The sequence below is a fragment of the Callithrix jacchus genome, chromosome 8 (genome assembly GCF_049354715.1).
Source record: "Callithrix jacchus isolate 240 chromosome 8, calJac240_pri, whole genome shotgun sequence".
Classification (NCBI taxonomy): domain Eukaryota; kingdom Metazoa; phylum Chordata; class Mammalia; order Primates; family Cebidae; genus Callithrix; species Callithrix jacchus.
In genome coordinates, this window is record NC_133509.1 from 68,820,636 (window position 1) to 68,835,416 (window position 14,781).

The 14,781-nt window shown below is 43.3% G+C and overlaps 1 pseudogene; it reads left to right on the plus strand.

The window, feature by feature from the left end:
• Window positions 1-1,640: 1,640 nt before the first annotated feature.
• LOC128928954 (large ribosomal subunit protein uL30 pseudogene) lies at window positions 1,641-2,197 on the plus strand (annotated as a pseudogene).
• Window positions 2,198-14,781: the final 12,584 nt, after the last annotated feature.

Below are 14,781 nucleotides of genomic sequence, written 5' to 3' on the forward strand. Positions count from 1 at the left end.
CTGAGTTCAAGCAATTCACCCACCTCAACCTCCCAAAGTGCTGGGATTACAGGCGTGAGTCACCATGCGCAGCCCATTTTAATATTCTTCTCTCTAGTTTTTTTCTGTACATTTTCACAACCTTAAAAGATACTGGATTTTTAATTTTTATAAATGTTTCTGGTAAAAATATTTAATTTTTTAATGAAAGTGCAATATGTTCATTAGAAATATAAAAATAACCATTCATGATCGCACCTCCAGGAGGCCATAATAATTCATATTTTTATTAGTTTAAGTATAGTATTTTTTATCCTGAATCATTTTACCTTTCTACCTAAGCATTAACATTTTTGTAAACCTCATTTGGTTAGGGGAGAGGAGGTCACAATTAACTTTTTTAAAAAGTTAGGCTTATTAAGATGTAATTTATATATAGTAAAATTCACCCTTTTTAAGTGTGCAGGATCATGAGCTTTGACAAATGTATAGAATTGAGTGACCACCACCAAAATCAAGATGTATGTCATCAATACATGTAAACTTCTCCCTATAAAAAGAATCACTCTCTGAAAACCTATCCACCTGAAACTGCCCTCTGTAGGGGATAGGAGCTCAATAATGGCAGAATAAATTTATAAATGATAGACAGACACACAGACATAGCTAGTGTCAGTATGGGGATATGAGATGCTTAATGTTAAGAGTAGGCAGATAGGCAGATATGAGCAGGGCAGGATAGAGCCCCAAAGAATGTCAAGTGACTGTCAGGCAATTGAGAGGCAGCTGGCAACAGGGAATGGGAAATTTCCTAACACACAGGAGACATCTTGAGCTTATGGGTAAGAACTCCTGATAAGAACTTCACATGGTAGAGTTTGACTTTCCTCTGGGGACATGTCCAAGGCATGCGCAGAAACGGGCAACGTGGCAGAGTTTGACCTGCAAATAACCTTCCTCCAGGAACACTAGACCTGAAAGGCAAAATTGCCCTGAGAAAGCATGTGCATAACTTCAACCACCAAAGGGCATATGTGGCCCCACCCAGATAATGGCAAAACACTGTGTAGTTGTCGATTAGGCAACAGCCTGCCCAGAGGGAGGGATGAAAGGAAGAGACTAGGGAAAACCCACAGAAAATAGCTCTTTTTCTGGCTGGAACCACGGAAGGCATAGAAGAGAAGAAAAAGAAGAAGGTTCCTGCTGTGCCAGAAACCCTTAAGAAAAAGCAAAGGAGTTTCACAGAGCTGAAGATCAAGCGCCTGAGAAAGAAGTTTGCTCAAAAGATGCTTCGAAGGCCGGGCGCAGTGGCTCACGCCTGTAATCCCAGCACTTTGGGAGGCCGAGGCGGGTGGATCCCGAGGTCAAGAGATCGAGACCATCCTGGTCAATATGGTGAAACCCCGTCTCTACTAAAAATACAAAAAATTAGCTGGGCATGGTGGTGCACGCCTGTAGTCCCAGCTACTCAGGAGGCTGAGGCAGGAGAATTGCCTGAACCCAGGAGGCGGAGGTTGCGGTGAGCCGAGATCGCACCATTGCCCTCCAGCCTGGGTAACAAGAGCGAAACTCCATCTCAAAAAAAAAAAAAGATGCTTCGAAAGGCAAGGAGGAAGCTTATCTATGAAAAAGCGAAGTACTATCACAAGGAACATAGGCAGATGTACAGAACTGAAATTCAAACGGCAAGGATGGCAAGAAGAGCTGGCAACTTCTATATAACTGCAGAACCCAAACTGGCGTTCATCATCCGGATCAGAGATATCAGTGGTGTGAGCCCAAAGGTCCAAAAGGTGTTGCAGCTTCTTTGCCTTTGTCAAATCTTCAATAAAACCTTTGTGAAGCTCAACAAGGCTTCAAATAACATGCTAAGGATTCCAGAGCCGTATATCGCAAGGGGGTACCCAAATCTGAAGTCAGAATATAAACTAATCTACAAGCGTGGTTATGGCAAAAGCAGCAAGAAGCAAATTGCTTTGACAGATAACGCTTTGATTGTTTGATCTCTTGGTAAATATGGCATCATCTGCATGGAGGATCTGATTCATGAGATCTATACTGTAGGAAAATGCTTTAAAAAAGCAAATAACTTCCTATGCCCTTCAGATTATCTTCTCCATGAGGTGGAATGAAGACAAAAGCCACCCATTTTATAGAAGGTGGAGATGCTGGCAACCAGGAGGACCAAATCAACAGGCTTATTAGAAGAACAAATTAAGGTGTCTACAACGATTATTTTTCTAAGCTGGTCAGTTAATAAACAAGTACCTGCCATTAAATTGAAAATAAAAGAAAAGGATTTAAAAAAAAAAAAAAGAAAGAAAATAGTACATTTACAGAGCCCTAAGCTGCCTGATCATTGGCTCAGGGCTCTATAAATGTACTATTTCAAGTTGTCCACTTGGTTTTTTCCAAGTGTATTTTTCTTTGCTTTAATAAACTCTCCTTTCTGCCTCAAATCTACTTCTGTCTCTTGGCTGAATTATTTCTAAGGATCAAGGAGTGTGGAGCCCTCCCAGATCTGCCACCAGTAACATTGTGAAGCCAGCCTGACTGGATGTGAATTCTTTTTCTCTAAGTATTGTATGAATTTGGAAAATTATTCAAACTTCCTTAATGGCAATTGCCTCATGTATAAAATGAGGAAAATAGAAACTACTTGAGTAGAACAAAGTAGAACAAAGTAACACATGCAAAGGGCTTGGAATACAACCTTGCACAAAGTAAACAACTGATCAATAGTAGTTACTATCATTTTACAACAACAACAATAATAAGCAAAATATTTGATATTCTCGCATCTTGGAAAGACCCAGGCCAACCTGAGTTTGATTTCTGGCTTTTCCTTCAAGTAGCTGATAAGTCTTTTGCTATGTGACATAGCTTGAGAAATAAATTGAGGTTTAAATGAGATACATTCATTCATTCATTCATTCAATAGACAATTAATTGAGTACCTACTGTGTGTCAGGCTCTGTTCTAGACACTGAGGATATAGCAGTGGACAAAACAAAGTTTCAGTCCTAATAGAGATTATACTGTAGTGAGGAAACAGGTAATAAACAAATAGATATATGATAAAATCCCACACAGGGACAAGTGAAGAGAAAAAAGGGAAAAGAGTGTGTTATTTTTGATATGGTGATATATAAGCAGAGCCCTTAAGGAAATGAGGGAGGGAGGCATGCATGTTTCTGGGAAGAGCATTCTGGACAAAAGGAACAGCAGGGCAAAGGGCCAGGTGAAATAAGCCTGTCATGTCAAAGGAGAAGTGCCTGAAGTAAAGTGCTGGAGGAAGGGAAGTTAAAAGAGGTGAAAGAGGCTGGCACAGTGGCTCACGCCTATAATCCTAGCACTTTGGGAGGTTGATGAAGGCAAATTGCTTAAATTCAGGAGTTTGAAACCAGCCTTGGCAGCACGGCAAAATCTCGTGTCTACAAAAAATACAAAAAATAGCCACACATGGTGGTGCATGCCCACAGTCCCAGCTACTTATGTGACTGAAGCAGGAGGATCACTTGAGCCTAGAAGGTTGAAGCTCTAGTGAAGTGAGCCATGTTCACACCACTGCATTCCAGTCTGGGTGACAAAGCAAGACCCTGTGTCAAAAAAAAAAAAAAAACCCAAAAGATCAGAGAAACATCAGGGGTCAAATCACCTAAGTGTCTGGTGATTCTAAGAGGGATAGGAAGCTATTGGAGGGTTTTGAGCAGGAAAATGTGTCAATCAATTTGCATTTTAACAGGATCACTCAGGTAGCTGTTTAGCAAATAGTCTATAGGAAGATTAGTTGACTGGCTCTGTTTGAGAGACGCCATGATACGGTAACAGGTCAGATCAAGTGGCAGAATCCAAACAGAATTCAGCTCAAAAATATCTATGACCTGTTGGGTTATATTATGTCTCCCCGCTCCCCACCAAAAAAAAAGATATATCAAAAGCCTTGGCATGGTGCAGTGGCTCATGTCCATAATCCCAGCATTTTGGAAGGCCTAGGTGGATGGATCACTTGAGGTTAGGAATTTGAGACTAGCCTGCCCAACATGGTGAAATTTCACCTCTACTAAAAATACAAAAATTAGCCAGCTGTGGTGGTAACTGCCTATAATGTCAGCTACTCCAGAGGCTGAGGCAGGAAAATCACTTGAACCTATGAGGCAGAGGTTGCAGTGAGTCAAGATCATGCCACTGCACACCAGCCTGGTAACAGAACAAGATTCTGTCTCAAAAAAAAAAAAAGAAGCCTAATACCCAGTACCCCACAAGGTAACTGTATTAGTCCATTTTCATGCTGCTGATAAAGACATACCCAAGACTGAGCAATTTACAAAAGAAAGAGGTTCATTGGACTTACAGTTACACATGGCTGGAGAGACCTCACAATCATGGCAGATGGTGAAAGGCACATCTCATATGGTGGCAGACAAGAGAAGAGAGCTTGTGCCGGAAAACTCGCTCTTATAATAACAATCAGATCTCATGAGACTTACTCACTATCACAAGAACGGCATGGGAAAGACCTGCCCCCATGATTCAATCATCTCCTACTGGGTTTCTCCCACAATGCTTGGGAATTATGGGAGTTACAAAATGAGATTTGGGTGGGGACACAGAGTCAAACCATATCAGTGACATTAGTTGGAAATGGGATCCTTATAAATGTAATTAGCTAAGATGAGGTCATGTTGGATTAGGGTGAGCCCCTAATCCAATACAGCTGGTGCTCTTTTTTTTTTTTTTTTTTTTTGAGATGAGTCCCACTTCATCGCCCAGGCTGGAGTGCAATGGAGTGATCTCAACTCACTGCAACCTCTACCTCCCGGGTTCAAGCAATTCTCCTGCCTCAACCTCCCAAGTAGCTGAGATTACAGGCACCTGCCACTGTGCCCAGCTAATTTTTGTATTTTTAATAGAGATGGGGTTTCACCAGATTGGCCAGACTGGTCTCGAACTTCTGACCTTAGATGAGCCACTTGCCTCAGCCTCCTGAAGTGCTGGGATTACAGGCATGAGCTCCTGGCCCACAGCTGGTGTCCTTTTAAGAAGACAGCCATGTAAAGACAGAGACACAGTGAGAATATTATGTGAAGGCAGAGGAAGAGATTAGAGTTCTGTTGCCACAAGCCAAGGAACATCAAAGATCTACGCCGCTACCAGACGTAGAAGAGGCAAATGAGTATCACCCTCACAGTACCTGCAGGAGGCACAGCCCTACCAATACCTTGAATTTGGACTTCTAGCCTCCTAAAGTGAGAGAATAAATTTCTGTGGTTTAAGGCCTCTCAGTGTGTGGTACTGACACAGCAGCCCAAAGAAACCAATACAGTAACTATAAATGGTCCTCCTTCTCCACCCGCTGCCTCCCAAGGTTGGAGGTACTGGAGTCAACCAACAAACCCCATCTGTCAGCACTAACACAGCCTCCTATTCATAAAGATGATTAGGAAACACCAGTGGCTATAACAAAGGTGATTTATTTTTCTTTTGTCATCTCCAGTACACAAAAGGCAAATCTGTGCTGAAGACACCAGAAATCTTTCCAATTAATGCTAATGGGTGACCAGCCTGTTTCACTCCTTGGGAAATGAGGCCACTAAGAAGAAGTTATCAGTAAGAAATTTATGTTTTAGTAGCATGTTTAATTATGATACAACCACGACTGTCTCTTGCACCAGAATTTAGCATGCAAGATTTACAGCTCTTAGCACAATTTTTGCCTTTGTTGTCTCAAAGAGCCTTGTTTCTGATGTTTTGTTAGACTACCAACCTCTGTTCAATTGTGTCAGGCTGCCCCCTACTGCTTTAGTCTCATAATCTCATGCTGGCTGCTATTATTTTGAGTTGGTTTTCAGAAATGTGTGTGTTTTTCGCCAGGGTCTGTAAACCTGCCCACTCTCGTGCCCCAAAGAACACAGAACATTGGGATGGTGGAGAAAGGTGTGGGAATCTCATTTTTTTCTTTTAATGCACCTATTGAACAACCACAGATATATACATATAGTTCTAAAGCACACCATCTGACAGGTTTAAGCTTACAAGAGACATTAGCTTTCTAGACTAAGAGCACATCAGATTCTCTTCTTTCTTTATTTCTTGAAGGTGGCAAACATCTTCAAGAGATATCCTTCCTTTTCATGATAGGACAATGGAGAAATTTTTTTAAGGGAAGCTGATGAAATTTTAGCTAATCCAACCAGCCAGAGGAAAGCCATGTTAACAAAAAGGGCCTCAAAGGAAAGTGGGATTTTTTTTCTGCTTCAAAGGCATAGATGGCAATGCTATAAAAAAGCGGCCTGCAGACGAGGGTCAGAGTGTACCCGACACCCGCACGGCCACCAGCCATCTCGACAAGGTGGGTGTACCAGCCATCTGAGCCCCAGGCCCAGCCCCTTCTGCCATTCCTGCCTGTGTTCTTTTCCAGAGGTGACAGATCAGCCCTGAGCCAGGAAGAAAAAATGACTGAGGGTCAGGAAAAGGGTATAGGGTTACATTAGTAAGGAAACAGGAGGGAATCTGAAAATGAGCCATTTGGGCTTCATAAGATCAATTGGTTCTCAAGGTATTCGGGGGGACCTCTTAACCAAAAAATAATCTCAGAACCAATTCTTTGGACTTTGCTAGTGGATTTAGTTTTTGGTTTTTGGGTTTTTTTGAGACAGAGTCTTGCTCTGTCACCCAGGTTGGAGTGCAGTGGTGTGATCTCAGCTCACTGCAACCTCCACCTCCCGGGTTCAAGCAATTCTCCTGCCTCAGCCTCCCATGTAGCTGGAATTACAGGTGCATGCCACCATGCCCAGCTAAGTTTTGAATTGTTTTAGTAGAGATGGGGTTTTACCATGTTGGCCAAGCTGGTCTCAAACACCTGACCTTGTGATCCGCCCACCTCGGCCTCTCAAATATTTGTTTTAATTTAGGCTGGATGCAGTGGCTCACACTTGTAATCCCAACACTTTTGGGAGGCCGAGGCAGGAGGTTTGCTTCAGCTCAGGAGTTCAAAACCAGCTTGGGCAACATAGTAAGACCCTGTCTCTATTTTTTAAAAAAATAATAAATTAATTAAACAAAACCACCTTGCCTCATAGCAGAGCAGCTTCCCTGACTCTTGATGCTGCCTTTCTGTTTCTGACCCGCAGAACTTCAATGGTCCACAGCTCACGCTGCGCTTACTTAGGCCTTCCCATGGATGACTACTTAATGGAGTCATCTGAGTGTGCTTCTGTGCGAACACACGTATTCTCCTCCCACAGATTTGCTACACTTTGGCGTACACTGTGGGCCTGTGACTAGCTCTCAGTCTGGTTTCCTGTGACCCCTGTCACCACTGGAGCATTGTTCAGATCCCTGAGCCACACGCACACCTTTATTCTCTGTGCAACTGCCCTGTGTCGTGTCCTGCCCTGTCTGGGCCAGTAGCCTCTGTAGGGTCTTGGGGAGCGGGGGAGCATTCTTTTTCTCTGCCTGCACCGTTGACTCCTCGGCCTGTGCTTGGAGCAGTGCTCTCTCCCAGGGATCACAAAAGCGAGCAGGCATGCGGGAGGGGGTGGAGAATGCCACTAGAGGACATTTACCCTTCCTGCACTGTGCCAGACAGACATAGAACCTATTCCATAAAAGATTTTTATGTTGCATGGTCCAAGAGAATAGCCCAGCTGCTATCTTTGGCTCTCCTCCATTTCTCACTCCCATTCATAAAATCTTTAGAGAAGGCTATGTGCTGCTTTCTCACAGAGAGGATCAAGTTGTGCTCCAACCCAGAATAAAGTTGGATTTAGATGCAGGTGGCTAGAAGGGACTTGAACAGTCTGTCTGTCTAACTACTCTGCCTGTCTACTCTAACTCTTCCTATGTAATCATCCCCCATCGTGAATCAATAAATCAATAAAGACCCAACACCATGACAGAAGCTGAGGGACCATAGAGCTTACCAAACCTCTGGTATTCATGGATTTAGCATTCACAGTGGTCCCAAAGACCCATGACCCATAGCAATTTGTCTTTTGCCAAGACTTCAATTTGAATGTTGAACACCATAACACCACTGTTCAGGAGGCAATCACTTGGTAAGTGAGCCTAGTTGACCTAATTAGCTTTTTTTTTTTTTTTGAGATGGAGTCTCACTCTATCACCCAGGCTGGATTGCAGTGGTGCAATCTTGGCTCACTGCAACCACCACCTCCAGGGTTCAAGCAATTCTCTTGCCTCAGCCTCCCAGGAACGTGCCATTACGGGTGCGTGCCACTACACCCAGCTGATGTTTGTATTTTTAGTAGATACAGGGTTTTGTCATGTTGGCCAGGCTGGTCTCGAACTCCTGACCTCAGGTGATCCTCTTGCCTCAGCATCCCAGAGTGCGTGAGCCACCACACCCAGCCCCTAATTAGCTATTCTAAAATTACAATGTTATAATTATTTTTCTCAATTTGCTATATGCCAGATACTATACTAATTACTGCCTCTATGTTATTCTCACTTAACCATGATTATAGCAACATCATTCTCACTTTATAGATAAGAAAACTAAGATTCAGAAGTTAAAAAATTTGCTCAAGATGATACACCTAGTCAACGTAATTGAGCAAAACCACAGAGCTAGTGTGATGAAAATCGCATAGCTGTTATAGTTAGCGTGATTAAGATCACATAGCTAGTTGGCGTGATTTGAGCAAGATCAGAGCTAGTTACAGTGATTAAGTGATCACAGAGCTAGTATGATTGGGGCGGGCTGAGCAGGAATCTGGTGCCAGGTCTTACTCCAAAGTTCAAGCAGTTAACCACCTCAATTCTCCCTCCTATGTCATTCTCTCCTCACTTCAGGGCACACAGCAATGGTCATGAAGCCATCAGAATTTTGTTACCACATGGAAAGTGTCACTAAGTGCTAGAGATATCTTTTGCGAATGTTGAAAGGGCTGTTTGTGATTGGAGAACACACAAAGATTACACTCGGCTCTGGATAGAATACACACCAGGAAAGGTGAGGAGCCTGAACAAAAACAACTCCACTTTTAGGAATTAGAGAATTTTGAAAGATCCAGAGTGTCAAGGTTTCTAGACCCACGGAAAGAAACAGGGGTCTATATGCAGCTATATGTGAATATCATTATAGCTATAGATAAGGCATATTTTTCTTGCTCTCAAGAGTCTCACACCATTAGATCACCATGAAAAGAACAATTCTGCAGTAGGACGAGCACAGTGGCTCACAACTGTAATCTTAGCACTTTGGGAAGTCAAGGCAGGTGAATCACTTGAGGTCAGGAGTTTCAGACCAGCCTGGCCAACATGGTAAAACCCTGTCTCTACTAAAAATACAAAAATTAGCTGGCTGCACACACCTATAGTCCCAGCTACTTGGGGGGCTAAGGCAGGAAGATGGCTTGAACCTGGGAGGTCGAGGCTGCAGTGAGCCAAGATGGTGCCACTGCACTCCACCCTGGGTGACATAGTGAGACCCTATCTTAAAATAAATAATTTTTTTAAAGTCTGCAGTGGCTGTACACTGAAGAAGGTATTCACAAAGAGAAGCGCATGGAAGCAATGGGAGATATGCCTGAAGAAGTCAAGCTTGAGTTAGGCTTTAGAGTTAGGCACACAGTTTAGCTGGGTAGAGGAAAGAAAAGAGAGCTTTCAGGCACATGAAACAGACTGAGACAAGACTCAGAAGGACAGACAAACATAACAGATGCAGGCAACTGTAACCTAGCCTGCACGCTCCACGAGGGCAGGAACTGCGTCTCAGCTCACCAGTATCTCCAGAGACACACACTGCCTAGGCACTCTGAAACTATTTGATGGTAAACAAAGAAAGGGAAAAGGAAGAAAGGGAAGGGCAGAGGGGAGTAAGAGAAAGAAGTGAAGAAAGACTAATTAGGGAATCGAAATGTTCATGCAGAAAAGGGGAATAGGCTGTAGGATAGGGTGGAGTGGAGGTAGGCAGGGCCTTGACTGGAGTCAGGGCAAGAAGCCTATGAAAGGAGGAGGGAAAGCCAGGTGTGATGGCTCATGCCTGTAATCCCAGCACTTTGGGAGGCTGAGACAGGTGGATCACAAGGTCAGGAGATCAAGACCATCCTGGCCAACATGGTAAAACCCTATCTCTACTAAAAAAAAAAAAAAAAAATACAAAAATTAGTTGGGTGGGGTGGTGCACTCCTGTAATCCCAGTTTCTTGGGAGGCTGAGGCGGGAGTGAGCCAAGATCATGCCACTGCACTCCAGCCTGGCAGCAGGGCGGGACTCCATCTCAAAAAATAGGAAGGAGGAGGCAAGAGGAGGCATTTGCAAGCGCGCTGGAAGCCACAGAAAATGAACCAGCACATCTGCAGGGTGAAGACTCCGTGGGAGGGGTCCCAGCTCGGAAGCTGGGAGAGCACTTAGGAAGCCAGCACAGCAGTCTAGATACAGAGGAAGATGAGAGGATGACCTCAGAATGGCAGAAAGAATGGGAGAAGGGGTGATAAAAATTGAAGAGCTGATTGAAGGGGTAAAATCTATGCAATGTTGGTAAGAGTTGAGTTGGTAGAAATAAGAGGGAGAAATTTCTTGTGGTACCACACTTAAAAATGGGGACGTTAATATGATTTAAGAAAACATAACGTGGTTTGGGTCTGTGTCCCTGCCCAAATCTCACGTTCAATTGTAATCCCCCAGTGTTGGAGGTGGGGTCTGGTGGGAGGTGACTGGATCATGGGGATGGACCTTCACAAATGGTTTCAGAATCATCCCCTCAGTGCTATTCATGTGATAGTGAGTGAGTTCTTGTGAGATCTGGTCATTTAAAAGTGTGCAGCCCCTAATCTGTCTCAAAAAAAAAAAAAAAAGAGGTAAAAGAGATACTAAGTTCAATATGTACATAATATATAACTTTTTTTTTTGAGATAGAGTCTCGCTCTGTCACCCAGGACAGAGTGCAGTGGTGCAATCTCGGTTCACTGCAACCTCTGCGCCCCCAGGTTCAAGTGATTCTCATGTCTCAGCCTCCTGAGTGGCAGGATTATGGGCACATGCCACCACGCCCAGCTAATTTTTATATTTTTAGTAGAGACAGGGTTTCACCATGTTGGCCAGGCTGGTCTCAAACTCCTGACCTCAGGTGATCCACCCTGCTTGACCTCTCAAAGTGCTGAGATTACAGGTATGAGCCACCATGCCCCACCCAACATATAACTTTAAAAGCTCAAAGATGGAGCTAAATCTGTAGATAACATTCTGCATGGTAGAGTCCAAGCGTCTGTTCATCATTTTATACAAATGTATGTTTGTGGGGTCAATATACATAGTCTGGCCACTAAGCAATTTGGATTGAACTACAGAATTTCAGAACTGGAAGAAACATAAGATTGTCTAACACTTATCTGATACACAGCAGACATGTTCAGAACACTCGTGCAGTGCACAGCACTGTTTTCCCACTAGGATGTGTTTGGATAACCTGCAGTGAATACAGCTCACTCCTCTTTGTGTGGTTGGACAGTTCTGTTTATTAGAGAGTTTTCCCCAGTACTGACATCTTTGACAAAGCGAAACTCACTTAACCCTAATGGTGAAGAGCCTAAATTTGACAACCTTAAAGAATAGGTGAGGGAGATACTCTGCTACCCTTCCAATATTCACTCTCCTCTTCTTCCTTAGGGAAAATAAAAATCAAAAATTAGTGGGATGCACGGCTATCCAGAATAATGACCACCTTCCCCAGATTCCCTCCCAGCTAATCTGCCATATGACCTAGCTTTGACCAAAAGCATGGAAGCAGAAGTGGTGTGGAGAATTGCAGGGTCCATGCCCCAAAAAGGGAAGGAGCTTGCCTTGCATTGACCTCTTTGTCCTCCTTGCTGGCTAAAATGTTAGTGGGATGCTGACAGCTAGAACAGCTCTCTTGAATAAAATGAAAGCTGCACTTTGAGGATGGCAGGACAGCTAGAAAGAGTCTGAGATTCTCACCTTCTCAGCCACAGCCCCCCATGGGAGAGTAATAATGTTCTATTTGTTTAAACTATTTTATTTGGGTTTCTGTTACAGAAGCCAAATTATATGCTACATAATGCTGTGAGTTCTAATCTCCGGATCTGTCATTTACCAACAAGTTACTTAACTTCTCTGAGCCTCATTTTCTTCAACTGTAAAGTTTAGCCTACTCCACAGGGTTGAAGAAGAAATTCATGCACTGAAGTGCACTTAGCACAGTGAAAAGTTAACAAATTGTAGCTGTTATTGTTACTACTAGTATTATTATTATTATTATTATTTAGAGACAGTTTCTCATGCTATCACCCAGGCTGGAGTGCAGCAGTGCAATCATGGCTCACTATAACCTCAAACTCCTGAGCTCAAGTGATCCTCTCACCTCAGTAGCTAGGACTACAGATGCATGTTTCCATGCCCAGATATTTACTTTTTTTTTTTTTTTTTTTTTTTTTTTTTGAGACAGAGTTTCGCTCTTGTTACCCAGGCTGGAGTGCAATGGCGCGATCTCGGCTCACCGCAACCTCTGCCTCCTGGGTTCAGGTAATTCTCCTGCCTGCCTCCTGGGTTCAGGCAATTTTCCTGCCTCAGCCTCCCGAGTAGCTGGGATTACAGGCACGCGCCACCGTGCCCAGCTAATTTTTTTTATATTTTTAGTAGAGACAGGGTTTCACCATGTTGATCAGGATGGTCTCGATTTCTTGACCTCATGATCCACCCGCGTCAGCCTCCGAAAGTGCTGGGATTATGTTGCCCAGGCTGGTCTCAAACTCCTGCCCCCCAAGTAATCCTCTCACCATGACCTCCCAAAGCAATTGGGATTACAGCTGAGAACCTCAATACCCAGCCTACAACTACAATTTATTAACATAAACAATAGCTATCTTAAAATAAATCTAATCAAGTAGAATTCCCTATAAGTACAAAAAACTTTTTTTTCTTTTATTGCATTTTAGGTTTTGGGGTACATGTGAAGAACATGCAAGATTGTTGTATAGGTACACACATGGCAGTGTGCTGTGCTGCCTTCCTCCCCATTATCTGTATCTGGCATTTCTCCCCAAGCTATCTCTCCCCAACTCCCCACCCCCTGCTGTCCCTCCCCTATTTCCCCCCGACAGACCCCAGTGTGTGATGCTCCCCTCCCTGTGTCCACGTGTTCTCATTGTTCAGTACCCACCTATGAGTGAGAAATGTGGTGTGTGACTTTCCGTTCTTGTGCCCATTTGCTGAGAATGGTGCTTTCCAGGTTCATCCATGTCCCTACAAAGGACACGATCTCATCGTTTTTTATAGCTGCATAGTATTCCATGGTGTATATATGCCACATTTTCCCTGTCCAGTCTATCATCGATGGGCATTTGGGTTGGTTCCAGGTCTTTGCTATTGTAAACAGTGCTGCAATGAACATTTGTGTGCATGTGCCTTTATAGTAGAACGATTTATAATCCTTTGGATATATACCCAGTAATGAGATTGCTGGGTCAAATGAAATTTCTATTTCTAGGTCCTTGAGGAATCACCACACGGTCTTCCACAATGGTTGAACTAATTTACACTCTCACCAACAGTGTAAAAGTGTTCCTATTTCTCCACATCCTCTCCAGCATCTGTTGTCTCCAGATTTTTTAATGATCACCATTCTAACTGGCATGAGATGGTATCTCAATGTAGTTTTGATTTGCATTTCTCTAATGACCAGTGATGATAAGCATTTTTTCTCTTTTTTTCTTTGAGATGGAGTTTCACTCTTGTTACCCAGGCTGGAGTGCAATGGCGCGATCTCAGCTCACCGCAACCTCCGCCTCCTGGGTTCAGGCAATTCTCCTGCCTCAGCCTCCTGAGGAGCTGGGATTACAGGCATGCGCCACCATGCCCAGCTAATTTTTTGTATTTTTAGTAGAGATGGGGTTTCACCATGTTGACCAGGATGGTCTCGATCTCTTGACCTCGTGATCCACCTGCCTCGGCCTCCCAAAGTGCTGGGATTACAGGCTTGAGCCACCGCGCCCAGCCAGCATTTTTTCATATATTTGTTGGCCTCATGTATATCTTCTTTTGTAAAGTGTCTGTTCATATCCTTCGCCTACTTTTGAATGGACTTGTTTGTTTTTTTCTTGCAACTCTGTTTTAGATCTTTGTAGATTCTGGATATCAGCCCTTTGTCAGATGGGTAAACTGCAAAAATTTTTTCCTATTCTGTTGGTTGCCGATTCACTCTAATGACTGTTTCTATTGCTGTGCAGAAGCCGTGGAGTTTGATTAGGTCCCAATTGTCTATTTTGGATTTTGTTGCCAATGCTTTTGGTGTTTTGGTCATGAAGTCCTTGCCTGTGCCTATGTCCTGAATGGTTTTGCCCAGGTTTTCTTCTAGGATTTTTATGGTGTTAGGTCTTATGTTTAAGTCTTTAATCCATCTGGAGTTAATTTTAGTATAAGGTATCAGGAAGTGGTCCAGTTTCTTCTTTCCACACATGGCTAGCCAGTTTTCCCAACACCATTTATTAAACAGGGATTCTTTTCCCCATTGCTTGTTTTTGTCAGGTTTGTCAAAGGTCAGATGGTTGTAGATGTGTAGTGTTGCCTCTGAGGCCTCTGTTCTGTTCCATTGGTCTGTATCTCTGTTTTGGTACCAGTACCATGCTGTTTTGATTACTGTAGCCTTGTAGCATAGTTTGAAATCCAGAAGTGTGATGCCTCCTGCTTTGTTCTTTTTGCTTAGAAATGACTTGGCTATGCAGGCTCTCTTTTTGTTCCATAAGAAGTTTAAGGTGGTTTTTTTCCAGTTCTGTGAAGAAGGTATAAGTACAAAAAACTTGTATTGAACTTTAATATAGTAGTT